Below are 21,474 nucleotides of genomic sequence, written 5' to 3' on the forward strand. Positions count from 1 at the left end.
GTACCCTTTGAATATTGTCACTACATATTTTTCACTTAAATGGGTAATTAAACTATGACATGGCTGAGCTCTCCAGCCTCAGTATACACAATCACATATTGGAAATATATAAATATATTTTTGTATATACAGCATTTACCTGCTTCACAGGGTTGTTATGGAGTTTATGAAGAGCTGCAAATGACTTTGAGTCATTGTGTTGAAAGTATTTCATGGACAAAATGCAGCCCTCTCACAAATATAAATTAGGAATTACCCCCATTGAATTTACTTGGGATCAATGTAAATTCATTGCACATGTGGGACTCAGAGCAAAACTCGTCTCTGTTTACACAAACTAATTGTGTAGTGTTTGCTAGCATGAAAAATGGTCAGTCATTCTCACATTTGTGAAAAAGATTTATCAAGACAACACAGACCAAACAGGTGCTGTTCAAGGTTGCCCTTTGCTTTCCACACCTGCAGTAAAATAAACATTGCTTCTCTGATGGGAAGTCCACATGGAAGTGTGACCACCAAGGCACCAAAAGCTATAACCAAACTCTCAGCTCTGGAAGGCCACCCATTTACCATCACCTGGGGCCTTAGAGGGACCATGACTGGGCTCAGGTCTCCAGAGGTCAGTGTGTTAAGACTTTGAATCAATGCATGAAAATTTTGGACACTGATCAAGGAAAGAATGAGATGTTGAAAATCTAAGAAAATTGCCTATACTGCTGTTCAGACCTTTCCCTCCTTGGACATGTCTCTGCTGCTTTTAATTAAGCTCTCAGATTCATAGCTTGGAGATCTTTAATAACTACAGAAAGTGCTTGCAAGGCAAATTTTTCACTTCTAAGAAGGATCCTTAGAATAAATGTTACCTTCTAATTTATAGGTAAACTTAACCTGGTTTTACCTTTACAGTAATATATTGTGTGGCCATTTGTGTGCAACAGACTGGTGACATGAAAGATTTTAACTTTTACTAAATGGTGAAAATGTTGGATCACACACTTCCAACACACTGTAAGCATAGTGCCTGCTGATGAATTAATCTAATTAACAGAGGTGAAGGTTTATAATTGGGGTTAACTAGAATTTAACTGGTCATTGTTCATACCCCCCACTGCATCGTCCCCTAAGTAACTCACTCTGGTAGCCCTCCATGGTCCTCGACCCCAGCATCAAACTCAGGGATCAACCAGCTTCAAGGAAAAGTAGATACAATCATATTTCCAAGACTGTAATAACAGCAGAACTTAATGGTGTGATATTTTTATACTGTTTGGGAAAGAGACCCTATTTTTTCTTACTCATAAGCCCAGAGTATTTTTAAATAGTTCAAGTCCCTGTAGTACTTCACAGTTTGCAGTGCAGTTTAAAAAGTAATACATCTTTTCTTAGATGTACCCCAGATTCTGCCTTTTAATAGACATGATAATGAGATTCTGTGTCTTCATTTCCCAGTGTGCAGAAAGCTCAAATAAATCTTTGATTGTTCACAACCCTGGAGAAGGCTCCCAAGCCCAGGAATGTAATGATGTTTCTCTAAACAATCATTGCTAATGAAATTTAAGTGTATTTAAAATATATAGATGTGTGTGTGTTTATATATTAGTAGTATCAAAATTGGGTTTTATTCATTTTCTTTGTAAATCTGAATCTGATTGCAGAATACTGAGCTCTCAAGAGATTCATTTCTAGGAGAAGGAATGTCCTGAGTTATTTCTATGACCTGCAAGACACACATTGAGCTTCTGCCTTTTAAGTGAACTCCCTCTAATAAGGAAATCAAGGGATGTTTGAAAGAGCCATTCAGTGACTTTTTCATAAGATTAGGGACCATGTCCCCAGACCACTGCTGAAAGCGTCACACATCTGACTGCAATCAAATTGCTATAACAACTTTGAAAGAACAGGGTGTTCAAGTAACTTGAAGGAGCATTAAAGGGCAAAACAGGCAGAGAGGACACAGGGATACAACATAAAGAATTAAAAGGAGGCTGCCTAAGAATGAAAGCAGTGAGGTTTTTAAGAGGTTTTTATTATCTGACCAGTACTGTAACCTTTATAAAAGGAGTCTCAGTCAAAAAAGTACTTCCATATCAGCATCCTTTTAAAGGATTATATATAAAATGACCCACAGACACTTCTCTGTGTCCATGTCACTAGCCATTTCCTCATGCCAGGGTGTTGCATACCTGTGCAGACTCCCTTGCACCCAGGAGACTGCTAATGGGAATTCCTTCACAGCAAAAGCATGAAGAACCCAAAACTGTTAAACATCATCCTTAAGACAGCAAACCTAAGAAAATACTGAGAAGATATGGCCCTCAAGACCAGGCTGTAGCAGCCAAGCTTGGCTTGGTGGATTATTAAAAAATCCAGATTTGGCAAGATTCATGAAATGTTATTCAATATGAGTCAAAAGCACAAATAAACCTGAGACTGGCTTTACATGATCTGGGCACCTCTAAACCTCTTCATCCAACGACATGAAATACCATGGTTTCCTTTGGGTGTGGTCAGACTTGTGGGTAACTGAGTTCCAAGATAAAACCCACAGGAAACCATTTTATAGGAAGTTGAAGAGCTATCATAGTTCACCTGTTGAGCCAATGCTCTACACAGTTTGATGCAGATTGTTGAATACAATTATCGATATTCAGCAAAGACACACATAACATACTTGTCCTTGGGAAAAAAACGCCATTGTTACATTTGTTTTGAAGGGAATTTAGTCCAAATGCACTGTTTTTATTTTAGGTCTCAAATCTGTCAACTCAGTTTCCAGTTTATTTCTATTCCTTTTATGTTCATATGAATCCCAGTAAGCTGAGTGACACAAATGATCATGCACATTCCTAATTTTTACCAGAAACTGATGGTCTTCTGAAATACAGCAGAAACAATCATTTTGATTGTAATGTTCTCCATGTCATAAGGAAGCCTGTTAGGACTTTGATGTTACTGGCTTCTAAAGCTTATGGTAGAGAGAGACTTACAGAAGACAGCAACTTGGAAAGCAACAGATAGGATAGAAATCTCACTCCTAAGCAGAAGAAGAACCACTTGAGCATGAAGGGTGGAAGGAAAAAGTAGGATAGCTGCCACAGCCTTCCCCTGAGATTTATGCAAATCCCAAAAAGTACCCACCTGGGACACTCTACCTGCTCTTGGATTTCTGGTAGCGATTAGTAGGGCTAAGATAATTAATTAGCCTCATCTCCATTCAGATTTCACCTTTTGTTTTCCCTCTCCCCTTTCCACCTTTTACCATAACCTTTAAAAATCCTACCAACAAACATCTCCCTGACTGAGAAAGAATTCCCTCTGCCCCATAGGTTTAAGCACATGTTCTATGGTAGCATCAGTATTCTCTCATAAATATTTTTTATTTCTAAGAAAATAAACAAATCATACCTTTTTTTTCCTAACTATAGGATAGAGTGCTGAGCTATCAATGCTTGGTTCTGATGTGAGAAAAAAAATTTAAAAAAAAGAAGATAACTAGACCCATAGTGGTAAGGGAGCATTAGCCAACAGTACACTTTACCTATGACGAAGTCATGTTTGTCCCACAGAGCAATCTTTTGGATTATTTTGGCATAAATTATGTCTCCAACTTAAACAGTGGCAGATACAATCAGAGAAGAAAATATCTTTCAGAGACAAGATTCAATAGGATCAAATCAAGGTCAATTTTATTGTAAAATTGATAAAGAAGAGTAGAGTTGTCTATTAACTGGAAAATTTAATATTGGCACAATGCATTCCTCAGTCTTGGAGGAGTTTTCTCTCAATTCTCAACTTCTGCACATGGCCTGAAAGTAAATCAGACAAAGACAATCAGAAATGAGAAGGGGGAAAAAATTAAAAAAAAAAAAGAAGAAAAGAAAAGAGAGAGGAAGAATAAATACCCTGAAAGCAGCTTAATTCCTGGAATGGTGCTGGATAACCAGAAGAGCTGTGGCTGACTATTGTTTACAAAGCCAAGATGGCCTAAGAGTTTCAAACTCAGATACACCAAGATAGTAAAATTCAGACCTGGTTCTATCTGGCAAACAGCTGCAGCCACTTTTTAATTAACAGCATATTCCTGACTCGGTTAGGCTTGTATGGATGGAAAGGTGTTTCCCAAGGAAATCAGAGTAAGGACAGAATAGGGGAAAAGGAGGCAGGAGGGGGGACAGGGAGGAAAGGGGAGGAAGGGAAAAGGTGAGTTCAGGAGGGCAATGAGGCGGGGGTTAACAACACTGCTTAAGATCAAGGGCTGAAGTGCTGAGATGCTGCCAGACTTGAAAACTTTAATTTACTGTCACTGTTAGCCCCCTTTGAGGTTTATGGTGGTATTTATACACACAGCATCAATCACATGAAACAAGGAGGGGATTTATAGTTTGTTTTAAAGACTGTAAATGCAATGTAATGCAAATAGCATGCCTCATGGGCATTTACATTTAATGGGAAAATTACAGATGCAAAAGATTGGTAGAACAAATTTTAAATTGACTTTATTACATCTAGTGCTTTTCAGAGAATACTATTAAAAAAAAGCAAGCAGATATGGTAATGGAGTTCTACAGTGTAGCTTGACAGCTTAAATTCCACTTAACTGACTTTGCTTGCATCTTTCTGTTTACATTACTTCTTCCAATAAGTTTGGTTGGCAAAATCTCTGGATCATAAACTGATTAGAAGCTTTGATTCTGCTTTGTTTCCTTTTTGGGGTTGGAATATTTAATGTGTAAAGCTGATTGTATCTTGATAACTGTTTTTAACTAAGGTTCATCATCAGAATTCCTTCATCTAGACAGAGTCAGGAACAGCTCTTTGAATCTATTATCGCCTTAATATGTGACCATACATGCATTCTCCTCAATTTGTGTAATCTTCTGGTATCTCCCCTATATCTCCATAGATTCAATAGAAAATATGGCTGCATTACTTTTTTCACTGATGGAGTGAACATTCAGAACTAATCACAGCTATTTGTGGAAAGCCCATTCTTTCTCAAAACAGGTTTACTTCCCACTATTCCCCTGGGGCTCTCAGAACACTTCTGGAATGAGGATTGTTTGCTGGTGGGTTGAAGGTTGTTATCATCAGCTGTTGACTTATGGTAGATCCATCTGAAAGGTGTTGGTGGGCCTCAAAATCACCTTCAACAGACCAGATGAAGCCCTGGTTGAAACAGGTGCAGCTCTACTTGCTTCAGGGAAGCTGTGCCCAATTGCATGAGGGCTGATTTGTTTTTAACACCCTGAAATGATTGCTGTATTCTTCTCCCATTCAAGCCTCAAACAAGTAAAATAATTTAAGGTATTTTTAAGCCCATTTCTATTGAGAAAAAATTGAAGTACACATGTTGGTTTCAGTCTATTTTAAAGCCACCAGCACAGCAGCCTCTCTGTGTGCTGAGATCTGCACGTATCTGGCAGGAGCCTTCCACCCTTTTTTAATTCAGATTTCCAAATTTTCACTATCAACATACCACCCTTGAAACATCTTTCCAGTCCTGCTCATTGCACTGTATTTTAGCCATAATATAAGCAAACGATGTCCTGACTTTCAAAGAGCATAAAGCACCGATGTGGTAAAAAATTACTCCAGCTTAGCCGGTTATGACTGTGTCTTTCCAAGATTTCAAATCTCCCTGAAATTCCATCCCCTTTCTTTGTTTCCATTCAGCATGACACATACACCCTTGAGACACTCTTTCAACTAGTTCTCACCAAAAAGCTACAATTAAGGAAGGAGGTGGCTTGCAATTCATTAGTGATTCAACAAAGTCTACTGTACTTATAATCAGGTACAAATATCCCTCCAGAACTTTCTGCTGTGTTCCTATTTGCAGATCCTGTAGGTTTTCCCTTCCTCTAGTAGGATCTACCTTACAAGTTAGACTAATTACAAACTATGTGGCATCTCAGTGCATTTATTAGCGTACTGAGTCAGACTTATGTTTATTCTTCACCCAGTTCTGAAAGATACATTCTCCAGGTGTTGTCACCCATAACAAATACATAATGGCAGAGAGCAGCCTATATTAACATTTGAGCTAACACAAACATGCACTGTTTAAGCAATTCACCTGAGGTTGAGTGCCCCACTGCTGTGACTTTTGTTTAGGGTTGTAATCCCATGTGATGACATTCTCTTGTGCAGAAGTAGTATGTTAGCACCATGCTTGGCAATGTCATGATGATGAGGAAACCATAGACTCAGGAAGCAAGAACAGAAGGGAAACAAACTTTCACACTCAGGAATCGTTAATGAAGTAAACACATTTCAACGTTGACAGGTAACTCTCAAAGCCACCTACCAGTCCTGTTCCAAACTGAACCAACAGGCAGAAAAAACCCAAACCCATAAGCAAAATTCAGAATCATTTTAAAGTTAGATTACGCTGTGATAGCCATGTAAATAATGGCTGAGCAGACAGAACAATTTCTAAAAAGAGGAGGAAAAGGCCTATTTTGCTCCTGTGCAGAAGGCTGTGCTTCCGTTTTATATCTGTTTCTGATGATCCATAAACTAAATTTACTGCAAGGGTGCACATCATAATGCAGAATCCTAATCCTACAACATTGCTGTATGTTGTTACCTTACCTTTAGGCACTGTAAGTATCATTGTTTTCAATAAACTACTCACCGATTTTAACTGTACCTGGAAGAATCTGAAATGTTGAAGATAATATTGTGGTTCTTGGGAACGCACACACATGTCCGTGTAATGGTAGGTAAACCCACGGGTTCATGTGTGATTAGTTATCAGAGTAGCAAAAAACCAATGCATTGTTTCTTGTTGGGAAAAGCTATCTAGACAAGCATGCCCAAATACCAATATTTGGATCAGTTTTAAAACCCACAAATGACATGTTTCTACAAAATTTATGGAAATGGTAATTTAAATCCCCCAAACCATCTTTCAATGAGAATTAACATTTCCTCTGAAGCTAAAATTTACACTGACAAAATATGTACCAGGCTGGAAGCAAATGCTAAAACTCATAGTTTCAAGTACTTTTATCATTCTTGGTAAACATTTTCCACATCTCCAGAAACAATCACTATTCAGAGTTTAACCCAAGCTTCTGAAAGACACTGATTACACTGCAGAACTCTAGGACTGTCATGTGAATTTAAAGACAAATATTGTCCAGATAGCACACACCAGCTGCCAGTTACTGTGTAGTAGGATATTCCCTCACCTTCTGTTTTAGTTTTATGAAAGATTGTTTTCTTTTAAAATGGCAGGTCCCCTCCATTCCTTCTCTTCTGCTCACAGTGAGACGTGTCATCTGATACTAATTTGTACTTGCTTTGTGTTTTGACTTAATTTGATTAATAACTATATCCTTTAATGGCAGCATGACTTAACAATATGCTATTATGTTGGTGCACTGCACTCCGGCATCGAGGAGCAATCCGTCTGCATCACAGCAACGTTTTGAAACTAATTCAAAGAGGCATTATTCTGTACCTCTTTACCACAGGGTAGAGGTCTGCTCTTCTACTGGAATTGCCAGCTTAGAGCTGGAGGCCAAATCTGTGTTGAATTTATCCAAAGACTCACATTCCAGCCTGAATTATCTGTAGAATTGTTTTACTCCTTTTTTTCACCCTCATACTATTGATTGTGCTTTGTGTTTTTTCATTTTGTGTCTTTTTTGTTGTTGTTCTCTTATGGATTCATATTTCAGATACTTTGAAGAGTTTAATAGTACACGACTTCAGGCAATGACAAAAATATATCAGAATTGTAAGACATTATCACAGAGTTTACAAACACACACTAAAAAAAAAAAGAACCAACAAACAAACAAACAAAAAATAACCTGAAAGAGATAGGGAAAGGAAAGAAAGAGAGAAAGCAAGAAAGAAATTATCACACCTAAAATTACAAGTATAACTGAACTTTATGGTGTCTTAAGAGATAACACATGTTTGCTGTTACATAGGATGAAACTAGTAAATAACATTTAACATGCCTGCAAGGACACAGGAAATTCAGTGAATTCCCAGCAGTTCCAGACAAACTCAGGAGAAAGTGTAATTGTACGTGACTAAATGTAGATTATCATCAAGACTAAAGAAGACTCTCACAGAAAAAAAAATATAAAAGAAAGAAAAAGAAAAAGAGAGCCAAAACTTAGTCTATGTCAGGAGTAAGATCTTGTTTATGTTGTTCTAAAGGCTTCACTCCTTAATGAGAATAGTTGAGAGGGGAAAAAGGGAGAAGTTTCTTAAAATATTTCAGATCTAAAGGAATGGGGCTACTCAAAAAAATGTCAGAGAAGCCAGTGTTTGGGAGAAAGAGGATGAGAGTTAGGATGGAATAGACGTGCATCAGAACTGAATTTCCCTATTGCTGTCCTAGAGTCAGTAACTGCTCCTCAGAATTCTTGCTTCTATAAAAGAAAGATTTAAAGTAATAGCCACAGTACCACAAAGCAAACCTGTCTGAGTATTGAAGCAATTAGACATTTGTTAAAAATCAAAAATAAAATTAAAAAAAATTAAAAGGTAATTGCCCTTACAGTGGAAACAATGGCAGTAAAGTTTATACATGATAGTTTCCTTTGTATCAGACCAATGCTTGCCACATGCTAAAACATAAACCAGATTGCATAATATGTAGGTTTTTCATAATTTCCTCAGATTAGGTTTTTATTAATGCCTGTCAACAGCAAATGACAGGCATGTGTTGCATTAACAGCTGCTCTAAGCCCAGCCAGTACTGACTTCTCTACAAATCTCAAGCCTGAAGGAAGCTTAAAAGTCCATTGATTAAAGAGGAATCAACCCCATTTGAATAACATTTCCAAGATTTTTGCCTTCTCTTTTTCTTTTATTTTTTACAAACTATTATTTGTTTTTACATTTTAACAAATAATAGTCAACAATTGCAAGGTTATTAACAATCACAACAATCATCTGGAATAAACAGATCTGATTATCTTCTCCAATATGTTCTAGCCATCTTTGGTTATTTTTAAACTTCTTGATTTTAATCATCTTGAGAAATTATTTTCTTCTTTATTTCTCTGTGTGACTAGTAGAAAATAACTCCCAATCTTCAAACCTCCACCTTCTATCCATTCTGCTCATGAAAATCAGTAAAATACTTTCATGGTAAAGCAAAATATCAGAAAGAAAATAGATTCCAAATTAGTAACTGGAATGAGCTAGACCTGAGAGATATGTGTTGTGCAGTTCTAAAGTCTACACAAGCACATAGTTTACAAGTCACAAAGCTTTTAGTGTTTCAATTTCTTAAACAACAGGAAAAACCTGATTTACAGACCCTTAAAAAGAAATCATGACTAAAATTTTTCAGTGGGAAGTGACTTGTAAAACTCTAGGGTCTAATTGGTGAATTAATTGTTCTGAATTGTTTTTCCTATTAAACAACACCCTCAGCATAACATAAAAATGCTGCAAAATTTTGCAAAGTTGTTACAATAAAAATGAACACACTACATTCTCCAGTGGTTTGGTTTTGCTTTTTTTCACATCATCAGATAACTACTCGAGTCTCCAAAATTTAAGCATCTATGAGACCAAAACGAATGAATCTGAAAAAAAATTACTAGAAGGAATATCTGGGGTTAGAAGAACATCGGGAACATTGATAACATGGTATTCAGGGAATTTATTAGCCAAGTCTACAGCTGTTGGCCTGCTATTCAACTGAGCTGTATGTCTCTCATATACATTTCATGGCAGGAGCATTTCATTTTGATGAGTGGAAAGTCCATGAGACTTTGGCCCAGACTGCACAAATGTAAAACAGAACTCCTCTGTGTTGGGCTGCATATCTCTGGATTCAGCTTAATTAATGTTGCTGACACAAATCCAAGTTTTCAGTGAATGTTCATCAATCTCAGATGAATTTCATCCAAGGACAAGAACAGAATTAAGGCAAACATATATGGGTCAGCTTTAGGAAAGACCCATTGTTTGTGCATGTGCCACTCTTCATCAGACAGAATATATTTAATAAAAGAAGGATTTTATTTTTTTTCCATTCTGATCAAACTGAAATCAAAGTCAATATTCTGATTGGCTTCAGTATGGGTAGGAGTTGGGTTTCTGTGATTTGAAGTTTTTTGGGTTATTTTCTTTTAATACATTCTCTCGCTCCCTGAGACTTTTTTTAACTCCTGTATGTTCTCTGTGGTGCTTTGACTGTGGAGGTGACCAGGCATTTCTTCCCCAGCTCTGCCCATCACAGATGCTTGGTATTCACTCCAGCACAGCTCCTGTGGACAAAGGAGCAGACCTGGGCCATGTGTGCTTAAAACATGGGCTAAGATGCAGACCAAACTGATCCTGTCCCCTCCATGTCAGAACACTCCAATACAGGATGACAGCCCCTGGACATACATTTATGTGTCTAGACTCAGAGAGATGGTACCACTACCACCAACAAAGAAATTCCAGCATACAGAAAAGCCTTCTCTGTTGTATGTTCAAGGTAAAATTCTTGAACCTACAACAGGCAATAATTAATGGGATGGCAAATTTCCTAAAAGGCCACTTTTGCTTGCTTCATTTTATGCACAATGTCAGCCATTTTATTGCCATTGAAAAATTAATCCAGCCACCTAAGTGAGTCACTGTTTTGCCTCATCTGCAATCAAGGCCTACAGAGTTTTTATTGTGCTCCCTGACCCACGCAGAGGAGAGAGAACTTTCCAAAAGAAAAACTGACAGCTCACTTGGGAAAAGACTGAGTAAATAGATACGATATGCACATAGCCTGAAGGTCAGCAAACTCAAGCTCCTCCAAATTCCAACCTCAAAGTGCCACTCTGACAGCTCCCCTCTGGCTTCCATCCCAATTAAAACAACCAAATTGATTCACCACCCAATACCCATCCCTTTAGCATTCCTGAAGCAAACAGAACGTGTTTCTTAATCCAGATACACCACCTTAGAGAAATTCCCATGTGATGATCTGGGCATACTTTTTACCCCAAAATGGGAACCATCCACTAGATTGGCACTGTGGGAATCCAGTTCTGGGATATTAGGATCCTGGTGTAAGATATTAAGACCTTTGTGTTGGCAGGTGGTGTGTCAGTGGTTGTTACTGTGAGTGGAAGACTGTTGGGCCATTATTAAGAAATAGTGACCTGCATTTCAAACAAACCCAACTAATCAGCTGCTAAGATTTTGCACCAGCTGTTTAATAATAGTTTGTCTAATAAAATATTCATATCATCATATATTTTCCATCTTAGAAGATGATCAGAATGTCATTTTAATATTTTCCCCCTACTAAAATAAAATTTTAATTAAGACTAAAGATATATTGCCTACGGAAAGCTAAAGTGTTTAAAATTATTAACTGCTTGAATACTTGTTGCTATACTACAAGCTTCCATAAAAGAAAAGAAATTAAGTACATGGGGGATTAGCGCAATTTTGAAAGCTGGTTCCCCTCCCTCCTCCTTTTAGATACGCCTAACTGAGCTATAACTATTTTTCTCCACTCAGCCAGACTCCAGCTTTGTGGCTTTTTTAATAACCTGGCTTTTCAAGCTTGTGCCCCCGAGAGCCTTTTCATTTCTGCCGCACTACCTACAAGCAAATTTCTTCCAGTTGCTCAACAGCCTAATGCCTCCCTTTCTTCGTTGTTGAAGCATTTCATTGCAGTTTCATTGACGGGGAGGTGTTCTGTTACAGTGGAATCAATAGCTCAGGGCTTCCCAGCACACCGATTAGCTTGTCAGTCAGAGCCTGGGGGAGGTAGTGTAAATCCCAGAATACCAGGGGCCACCAGTTTGAAAAGTAAGGAATGCAAGGAGCCCGCATGGGTTTTTCTACCACCTGTTGCTCTGCAACATGTGCAAAGTGTATTAACTTCTTTGCTGCTACATGCCTTAAAGGTCAACTGTGATAGAAGCTTTAAGCTTTTGGAATATTTTAATTCATTACAGGAATCAACTTTTACTGATTTGCAACAAAGAGTGCCTTACAAAAGGCGTGTTTTTTCGGTGGTTGGGCTTTGTGTTGGGGTTTTTCGGTAGGTTTGCGTTTGGCAACATGTTGGTTTCTCTTTCAGCTTTTTTTTTTTCCTTTTTTAAATCAGCTCTTCATCTGCTTCTTTATTATGCAGGAATAGAAACCAGTTTCTATAGCAAATGTGGCTCCTTCTTCTGCCCTCCCTTCCATCACAAAAATAGTATCAGTTTAGACAATCCAGACTGTCACAAGGGGGATATTTTTTCACCAGTTTAGATTTGAGGAAGATGGAATTATGAAATGTGAAGTTGGAAAACTTCTACTGTACATATGCTCCTAGTGCAGAATTCCTCAGCAGTGGTGGCTGTGCTACCTCCATGCTGCCATCCTAGGGGACAGCAGAGCCAGGCCAGCTTCTTCCAGCCTCTTTAGGGACTTCTAATATTGAAGAGGAAAACTAGAGAAGCTCTAAATTGCTCTTAAATGCACATTCAGTTGTCCATCAAGCCATCTGAAATTTAGACCCTTTTATCTACCTCTCTCGGATGCTCCTGTTGGATAAAATCATGTCTAATGACTAGCCAAGGTAACATAGAGGTATATTGTCAGCATTTGTGGTCTGAAGTGGTGAGTGAGCAATGTGTCTCTGCATCAGCCTCTAGGTCATTAAATGCTGTATCTAAGAAGTGCTCAAATTCTAAGAAAATATATGAAACCAAAACTCTTCCAAAGACAGCCATTAATAACAGAGGCTCAGGTCCTGCAAGCCAACCTAAGGAAACCTTATTACAGACATTTATTATCCAAAAACCACGTCACACATGACCACAAAAGGAAATTCTGTGCTTAGAGCATGAAAGTCTGTGCTTTGGAAAGGTTTTGCTGTCACCACATTTCGGTTTGCTTACAAAACCTCTACAAACTCACCACAAACCACAAAGTAAACCTGCACGGTGTAAATTATGCTTATTAACATAATTCCACAAAATGAACTCAATAGAACTTTTAAAATTAATTTTGTTTTTAAAGAATGGACTGGGATTTTCTAACTGATAGCATAAACAACAGCTGGAAGCTCTGGGCTGTCCAAGTGGATTCCAAAGTTTGCATTGAAAATATTAATCTTTTCAATAGAGATTAATCTTAGTTTCATGTCTTTTCAAATGTGAGGATTAAAAAAAGTTTACATTAAGTTAAAGACTCTTGGTGAAATGCCCTCTGCTTAGGTGCTTAAGGAAAACACCAAAAAGATGTAACCAAACTTTTGATGATGCTGTAGATTATGTATATTTTCAATCACCTGGGACATGCTGCGAATGTTCATAACAGATCTTTCCCCCCCTACCCCTTTCCCCTCCACCCACTACTAGTTGTGCTGCTAATTCAGCAAAATTAGTAGTCTTGTGTTGTCAGAACAAATCACTCCCACTCAGTTATGAATGTGGTTACTCAGCAAGACTGCATGTTGAGAATTTAGGGGATGTTTTTCTCTCTACTTCCATCTTTCACTTCTTTTCCTCCCCCTGCATGCATTGTAGTCATGAACATCTGATACGGGTAAAATTGCACTGGGTGATTACTTAAATTCAACCTTTGACTGCAGAAAAATACTCTGTGTCTTGACACTTCACCAAAACTCCTCCTTGTGCTGAATCAAAGCACTTGTAATAAAAGGGGGCTATCAAATATCATGTCCCCCATTTTAACCAGCAATTAATTATTTCTTTACCTCACACCTTATAGACAGTTACCTCAGGCATCTGAAAACAGGTCTGCTACTTGTAACCACTTGAAGCTTCTGTCATCGGAAGGGGATTACCCTGTATTAGTTATTACACACACGCGCACAGGTACGCACACATTATATTCCGAAAAGGAATGTGAGACTGCCCAGCCACGAGCTATCAACGCCAGGCTGGGCCTGGGAAGCAGCAACCCCACAGGCAATGCAGGACTCAGCCAGCACAGCACGGCCTGAAGTTTGCACTGACCAACAGATTTGCCAGGCAGAGATCATGTTTCAGTACAATTAAAGGTCTCTTGTTAGCTCTAGGCTGGAAAAGATGGAACTATACATAGGGACTATGTGCATATGTATGTTCACTTTCATACTATTAGCACCCCAGGTTTAATAAAAGTGAATAGACCAGTAAACACTTTCATAGACTGCTTGGGAAAACATATCCAAACTAGGGAAAATAAAAAGAGGAAAAAAAAAGAGGTCATTCATAGGTAAAGCAGTATTGCCTTTCAGACATATTACTTTTGCAAATTATCACTATTTATAAAACTCATGAATGAATTCATGAACAAAAGCTATAAAATATTCATGAGATTTCTATAGGCGTGGAAGTTTTGGCTAAACATGAAAATACACGTGTAGAATACATACACACAAACAAAAACACATATACAAAAAGGTATAAATGTCACCCACATCCAGCTGAGAAACTGCTAGATGGACCCAAAACCATGTATATTCTTTGATAGTAAATTGGAATAGGTTCTAAGGGTATGATGTCCAAATGATTATATATGTGGTCATCCAAGCACATGTTTAATATAAAAGACTTCTGCACACCAAATTGTTTGTTAACAGGGTAATATCCTGTCTTGTGCTCATTCACTCTGCCCCTACACCTATAGTTCTCCCTGCACTGTGCACTGGAAGACTTGTCTCTATTAATTGGTGCTGCATAAGCTAGGTTATACATTTAATATCCAAATCAACACCTACAGCCATCATGACTTCATGTGTTTGGATTCTGTCCTAACTGGCAGTAAAAGCTGTCATTAGGAGCAGGAAACAGTATGAAAGACCTTTCACGGCCTCTTTCAGCATGCAATGTCATCTGTTACCATGGGTTGTATAGTTCTGATGGCTATAAATGCCACTATGAATGATGCAATCTCCTATGTGATGATGAACTTGAAAAAACCTTTGTTGAATTTGTGCTTAAGGTGCTCATATTCCGGTTATTCATGAGCATCCAAAATGTTGATCACCAGCCGGGTGTTTCAGCAACCCCAGTGGCAGTGCTACAAAACTCATGCACAGCCCTTCCTGTAAAAGATGGCACAAATAAAATCACTTTATAGATTCCGGGAGAGTTATTTGTCAGGCATGTCAGCTGTGCCTCATTTCCCTAAATTCCATAACCTTTCCTGGTGGAAACGTTTAGAAATAAAATTTGCAGTTTCCCTTTCCTTTTTTTTTTTTTTTTTAATGACAGCACTTCTCTGTGTAGCCCTCCTGCAATCTTTTTGTTCAGATCTTTTTATAAATACATTTTGGATAGCCAGTTGCTCCTCTATGTAAACAAGCTTATCTATCAGGGGTAAAGCAATTTATTTCCCAAATTGTCTGTGTGAGGCAAAGAATTGGGTGAACCCCAAAGTGAGGGATGGGGAAGGCCAGCCAGTGCTTTGCATGGTTCAAAGGGATGTTGTGGGCAAGTCCCTGTCACCAACTGCCAATGTCTCTCCATCATGAGCAGCTGCAACCTTTCCTGCTGCATCCATGGGCCTCTCTTAGAAAGCAGCTGCCAATCATGCTGTATTGTGCAGGGATTTTGTGCTGTGACAAAATATCCCCACCATAGGCTGTGATGAGCTCATCACACACATTCTTCCCTGTAAATTAATGGAACCTGAACCCCAGCCTCCAAAGGCAATGAGGTCAAGTTTTAACCCACAAAAATATAAATTTCAAGTGTTGAATTTGCTTTGTTCAGAACCAGATTTTGCAACTTCAGAGTGGTTACTTGTTTGTCTTGGTCATCCAGCCTGGATGGCCACTGTTGGGGCTTTCCATGATGGAGCAAAGTCATCTGGTGGTTTCAATCTTCATTATACCTCTGGGCCTTCTTTTTGGAGGACAGAGGTTTAAATTTAGCTGCCATCCATGAAAGATTTTGAAGTAAAAAGCACAAAAGAGTAATGAAGAAGACTGGAAATTAATCAGAAATGTAGACACAGCTAACAAAGCCAAACTGCTGCAGAGGACACAAAGAATATTTAGTAAAGAGAAACACTAAAGGAAGTAAAAATTCAGGCACTTTGTACTACCTGACATGAAACATCATGAAGTTAAGGATCATAGCTATGGGCTGTAAGGTCCAGAATCAAACCAGAGTTTCAGCACTGACTTTGGAACTTCCCAGTCCTATTAACTGTTAGTCGGAAAAAGTGCTTTATGGAAGAGTCTAATACTGTAATGAATATAGAACTAATTTATAATCTCATTTTACTTTGTGCATGTCATACGGGATATAAGTAGATAGGAACATGCACTAATGTAATTTCTAAATATCCTTTATGTTTTCCTAACAGGAGTGGCTGACAGCGTGTAACGATTTATTAACATTATATACACAATAGTAATAATTTGTAATAGCAGAGTGACTTGAATATGTGGAAATTTGTAAGAAAGAAAATTGGTACACATGGAAAAGAAAACCTAGAAAAGGAATAAGGTGGGGAAAAGGAAATGTAAAGTGACAAGCTTCATGAGACAGATGTACTATATTAATGCTGAAGTAAGCATTAAACAAATGGAGAGGTGAGTGGGCTCTGAGATGCAAGTAGCCATTCCCTTAACCCACCAGCACACAGCTAAACCCAGGAAGGGCTTGGGACCTTAGGGATCCTATCACAGTTGTGGCTCTCAGGACCTTCACCCTGGTTGGCGTTTTGAAATGGTGGCTGTGATTTCAATCCCTCTGAAGTCAAATGTGAAAGTCTCTAGTGTGCACACAGCCTAGGCAGGCACACCTTCACCTGTGATTCTTATGTTCTAAATATAACAGCACAGTGTCTTTATACTGTTTAAGCTACATCTTGGCTCTAATTGCCTAACCTTAGAAGTATTCTGCTATTTTCACTTCTTAATCCACAAAGCAAAGATGCTCACCTTCTCTCTTCCTCTTTCTCCGTGTTTGAGGAGATCGAGAAAAAGTCAGGGCCACAGGAATTTCTTAAACAGCACTGAATATGCTTGCCCAGAAAGACAAGATTTCCCTGTCAAAACCTGGGCCTATACAGAGAAAAATAATAAAAAAGATTAAGGGAGAGGGGTTTTTCAGGTCTAGAACCAGAGCCTTGTAACAAGGATAGCCCCTTTTGTCCTCATCTCTTTTAAGTTTCTTTTTCCCTCGTAACAGTTGCCCGGTGGTTATGAAGAGCTTCAGTCCTGCATTTCAACTAAGGGGCCCTTCTTTATTCTCTCAGAAGAGGGCTGTCTCAAGAGCACGATGGTAAAGTGCTAAGTTATCATCAGGCTGGGGCTTTCGTGCAACTGTTTGTGTGTGTGTGAAACAAGCTCTCAACATGTTAGTAAGAAGCCTTTAACCCAGATTACGCCACCTCTCTTTCTATAGTGTTCTTTTAGGGCAGAGTGTGAAAGGTCACCCTCTCAGGCTGGATAGCAGCACTCAACCAATTACAGTGCACCAGTGTTTCCACAAAAGAGAGTTTCGAGCCTACAGCTACAAAAGATTTTACGTGTCTGATTTTCAAAAACACAATTACAAAAGGAGGAGGCTTGCTTATGTCTATTTTCGGGCCTTGAATGATTTTTTTTTGTTTAAAAAAAATCAATTCTGCTTCTCCAAAGAGGTCTGAAAAATATGGCCAGCCCAGCACCTATGCTATTTACAAAGCAAAACCTCTAATCCCTCAGGTTCAAGTAGGTATGATTCAGGGGTCCTGGAGCTGCGAAAATAATAGGATGGGTTATTTGAGTATATGATTAGTCTGACTCTATGAAAACAATATTTACAGAAAGTGACATAATGACTTTGAATTACGTCTTGAATTTGCCTCTTGTTCCTGACACATTGAAAATTGTGTACTTTGCTTGCACAGATACATGTTGCAAACTAATAACACCAACTAAAGTTTTGCCATTACCCTAAATGTAAGTTCTTCAGAGAATGAGAATGAGCCAGCAACCACAATGTCCTTCCACAGTGGAGTAATCCTGAAGTCAGTGCAATGACATTCATGTTTCACATTAAGTATATCTTTTGGGAGCTCACTGTAAATGTGGTTAGAGTAATCCTTCCCTGAGCATTAACCATCTTAGAAGTCCTAATGCAGATAGTTCTTCATTTAATCTGGAAACTCAGTATCTTCCTTTACTCTGTGTAGCTAAAGGTCTCTCATTAGTTGGGGGGGGGGGGGGGGTCTCAAATGCTTTTAAATTGTCTGGCCGAGTATTCAAAAGACAGAGGATTTAGGCCATCAGCTCTTCCTAGTTAGTTCTCAGGGAACATTCCATGCTTTCAGCCTAATTGTTAAAAAATATTACAATGAATATTCCAAAGCTATCTAGGGGGTGTTGTGTACCTGCTGCAATCAAATCAACCAACCAACCTTGAAAATTGCAACCCAGAAGTCTTGTTATTCTTAGTATGTCCATCAGAATGGACATACTAAGGCACCCCAGTACCTGAGATTGGAAAATTTTTATTTTTCCCTAAGAAAAAAATATGTTCTCTAGTCTCTTTCTTCTGGACCCCTGAAAACCCATTAAAAGCTCAAACTAGAAAAATTGAAAAAAACCCATGATATTAGAATCAGCTCTAAAATATTCCAGGGTTCACTAGTTGTGGATGAATTGCTACAACAGCATTTAACTGAAAAATTAGGACAGGAAGGCAAAGTTTTATTGTGGATTAGGTAGGAGACCCACAAAGTCAGGGCAAAACCCTAAAGACTGGTGTTATTTATGCCAGGGCAGAAAAAAAAGTCTATGGAATTCCTGTACAGGTCTGTGGATAAGAGCCTCCTATGCTACAAACTACTTAGGCGATCCTGGGAAAACTGGTTAAATTTCCAGTACCTTGTTGTATGTATCTGCAAAATGATTATTGATGTAACTCTCAAATGTGTTGTGAGGTTTACTTGCCAAGCTTTGGGAATTCTTAAAAGAGAAGAGCCAAGTGAAGTTTCACACCATCTCACTGAAGATATATGCAAGATTTCATATGAGCCTATCTACGTGCTCCTATATGGATTCCCCAAAAGATAAAATATCACAGTACTTGCTGCACATTTCCAGCAATGGTCCCATGTCTTTTTCTCCTCTTCCTCCATTCAACGAACTGTTAAAAGGCCAAGAAGAGCTGTTGTGCAGATGATATGAAACTAAAGAACTTGTGGTAGGTGTTACACATTTTGGTACCATCTGTGCTATCTAATCCCAGCCAAAACAGTCTCCTGTTCCTATGTTACTCTGAATCTCACTGGGAAAAGGGGGGAGTAGTGTGACTGGCTCAAACCTTCCTGTGTAGGAGTATTATTATCAGTGTTTGCAAATTTTTTCCCTCTTTATAACTACCATAATTCTTCTTTTAAACCCCTCATCTGGCTGCTGGCCTACTACAGAGATTGAGCGCTCTACAGAAAAATGGCTCATGTTGGTTGGTTCATTTCTGGTGTGTTGAAGAGAATCTTCACCCAAGAGAAATTCATCAATTTGCACAAAAAGTTCTTGGGGTTTTTTTCCTTACTTTCTCATATTTTGCCCTCCTCTGAGTCAGGAACACAGACAGCATCCTGATGACACATCTTGTAGCACAACTCAAGACAAGTATTTCCTGGAAATTGTTCAGGATTGAAACCACTTGTGGTAGATGTTTCCAGACACTGATGGCATTACAGCTTCTCATAAGACCTGAAATCAGTTTGGGGTTTGTTTCATTTTTTATTTTTTATTTTTAGATTCAATCCATGCTGTGATCTGCTCTCAGGGAGCTTGCTCTTCCCTAAAAGTTTATGGGAAAACCTGTTTGTGCAAGGTCTTCACACATGTACACACATCAGTCATCTTACATGTGACATGCACACCATGTTGTCATCACTGTCAAACATAATGAAAGTAAGGCTAAAACACTTAGACACATATTGATCTGCTTCTGTACCTCTTATAGTATCCTTAGTGTAACAGGACTTTCCACAGAGCTCTAACATGGGCAACTGCATGATTCCTGGAACTGTTTCCTTTGAAAATACTAGAGGAAACATCTGATCCCACATTTACCTATTGTTCTGCTCTTCTGCTGTTGTCAGATAATCCTTGGAAACCTGTTGCCTTTACCTGAAACACAAAGAAAAATCTGATTAGGCTATCCATGACTCTTCATAAGGCCAGCTTGTCTTTGAGATAATTGTCTATGGGAGTAATATTTGAATGTACCATTGCTAATAGGGAAAAGAGAAAGCAGTGACAGAAATAAGAAATTAAAAACCCACTCAGTCACGAAGCTCATCTCTTGCCCAGTGTGGAATTATGCTGTATGGCTTATTTTGTAGTGCTGTGGCAGCTCCTAGCAATGGAGGGATCCACAACATTACTTCATGGATAGATGGCGAATGACCCCTCCCTCACAGAATTCTATGTTTTGGGTTGTCAGTATGTATTTCCACTTTAGTCCAACACACCTGTTTATACTGAAAGCCTGTGCAAAATATCCTGTGTAATTTTTTTTAATGCTGCTGAAAGAGGAACTCTTCCAAGTTACATAAACTTGATTACTGTAATTGTTGTCAAGACAAACAAAGTTTGCCTTGTAATGAAGCTATAGATGTACCACTATAGTCTTTCATTGTGCTTCTGAGCAACACTTTTTCTATTTTATTGCCTTTGGAAGCCACATCTGCAAACAGCTTTTTCACAAATAATCGGCATGTTTGAAACAGATGAATATACAGCAACAGTACCAAAAGACTAACTTCCAGTGTCTACTTCCTAATTCCTTACCTTCAACCTACCCTCTTCCCTATAGGGGGGGGGTTTCCCATCTTTGCACTTTCCACATTACCTGGAGCATATGAATGCATGTTCTGTTTAATCTTATTAAAGCAAAATCCACTCAACTATCTTATAGTTAAGTACAAAATCTTAGCTTCAGAACATTGGTTTTGCCCAGGGATATGGAAGAGATAAAAGTGCTTATTCAAGAATAGATTGGGCTCATGGAGTCATGTGGTCAACCTGCTAATAAGTTTGTACAATATGAGATTGCACAGTCCAACTTCAGAGAAAAAGTTGAAGCTTTTTATATTCTTTTTTTTTCCAAAGGTAATCACCCAGTTTGCAGGAATAGAGGTATTTATTGCAATACCTTTGTCTCTTTTTCTCTCTTTGATGAGTCACAGGAAATATCTTGTTTTTCATCACATCCATCTTCTCAAAAAAGAGGTGAAAAAGACATAAACTGTTAATCAAGGATTTTAAAAAAATTATCTCTCCTTTGGTTCATTCATCAGTAATCCTGTGTACAATAAAATCAGATCAGGTACCTTTAACAAAATGGTATTTCTAAATTACCCCTGGGTAATTCAGAATGGTAGGTATTTTAATCTCTATAATCCCTAGTATGTATCTATTTATTTTCACTGGCTTTTGGCACCCAGCTGGCAAAAATCCAGTCCCCACGGCAAGAGAACTATCAGAAACAATAGGAACTTCAGAGAGGAACACAGGCAGTGAAAGAATGACCAAATTAACTA

At 38.4% G+C, this 21,474-nt stretch overlaps 1 long non-coding RNA gene across 1 annotated transcript in view; it reads right to left on the reverse strand.

The window, feature by feature from the left end:
- The window catches only part of LOC139678128 (uncharacterized), a 216,929-nt gene that overhangs the window by 55,627 nt on the left and 139,828 nt on the right, over window positions 1-21,474 (reverse strand). The window contains exon 8 of the long non-coding RNA XR_011698962.1: window positions 20,003-20,059. This is a non-coding gene — a long non-coding RNA (uncharacterized lncRNA). The remainder of the gene's footprint in view (window positions 1-20,002; window positions 20,060-21,474) is intronic.

The sequence above is a fragment of the Pithys albifrons genome, chromosome 13 (genome assembly GCF_047495875.1).
Source record: "Pithys albifrons albifrons isolate INPA30051 chromosome 13, PitAlb_v1, whole genome shotgun sequence".
Taxonomy (NCBI): Eukaryota; Metazoa; Chordata; class Aves; order Passeriformes; family Thamnophilidae; genus Pithys; species Pithys albifrons.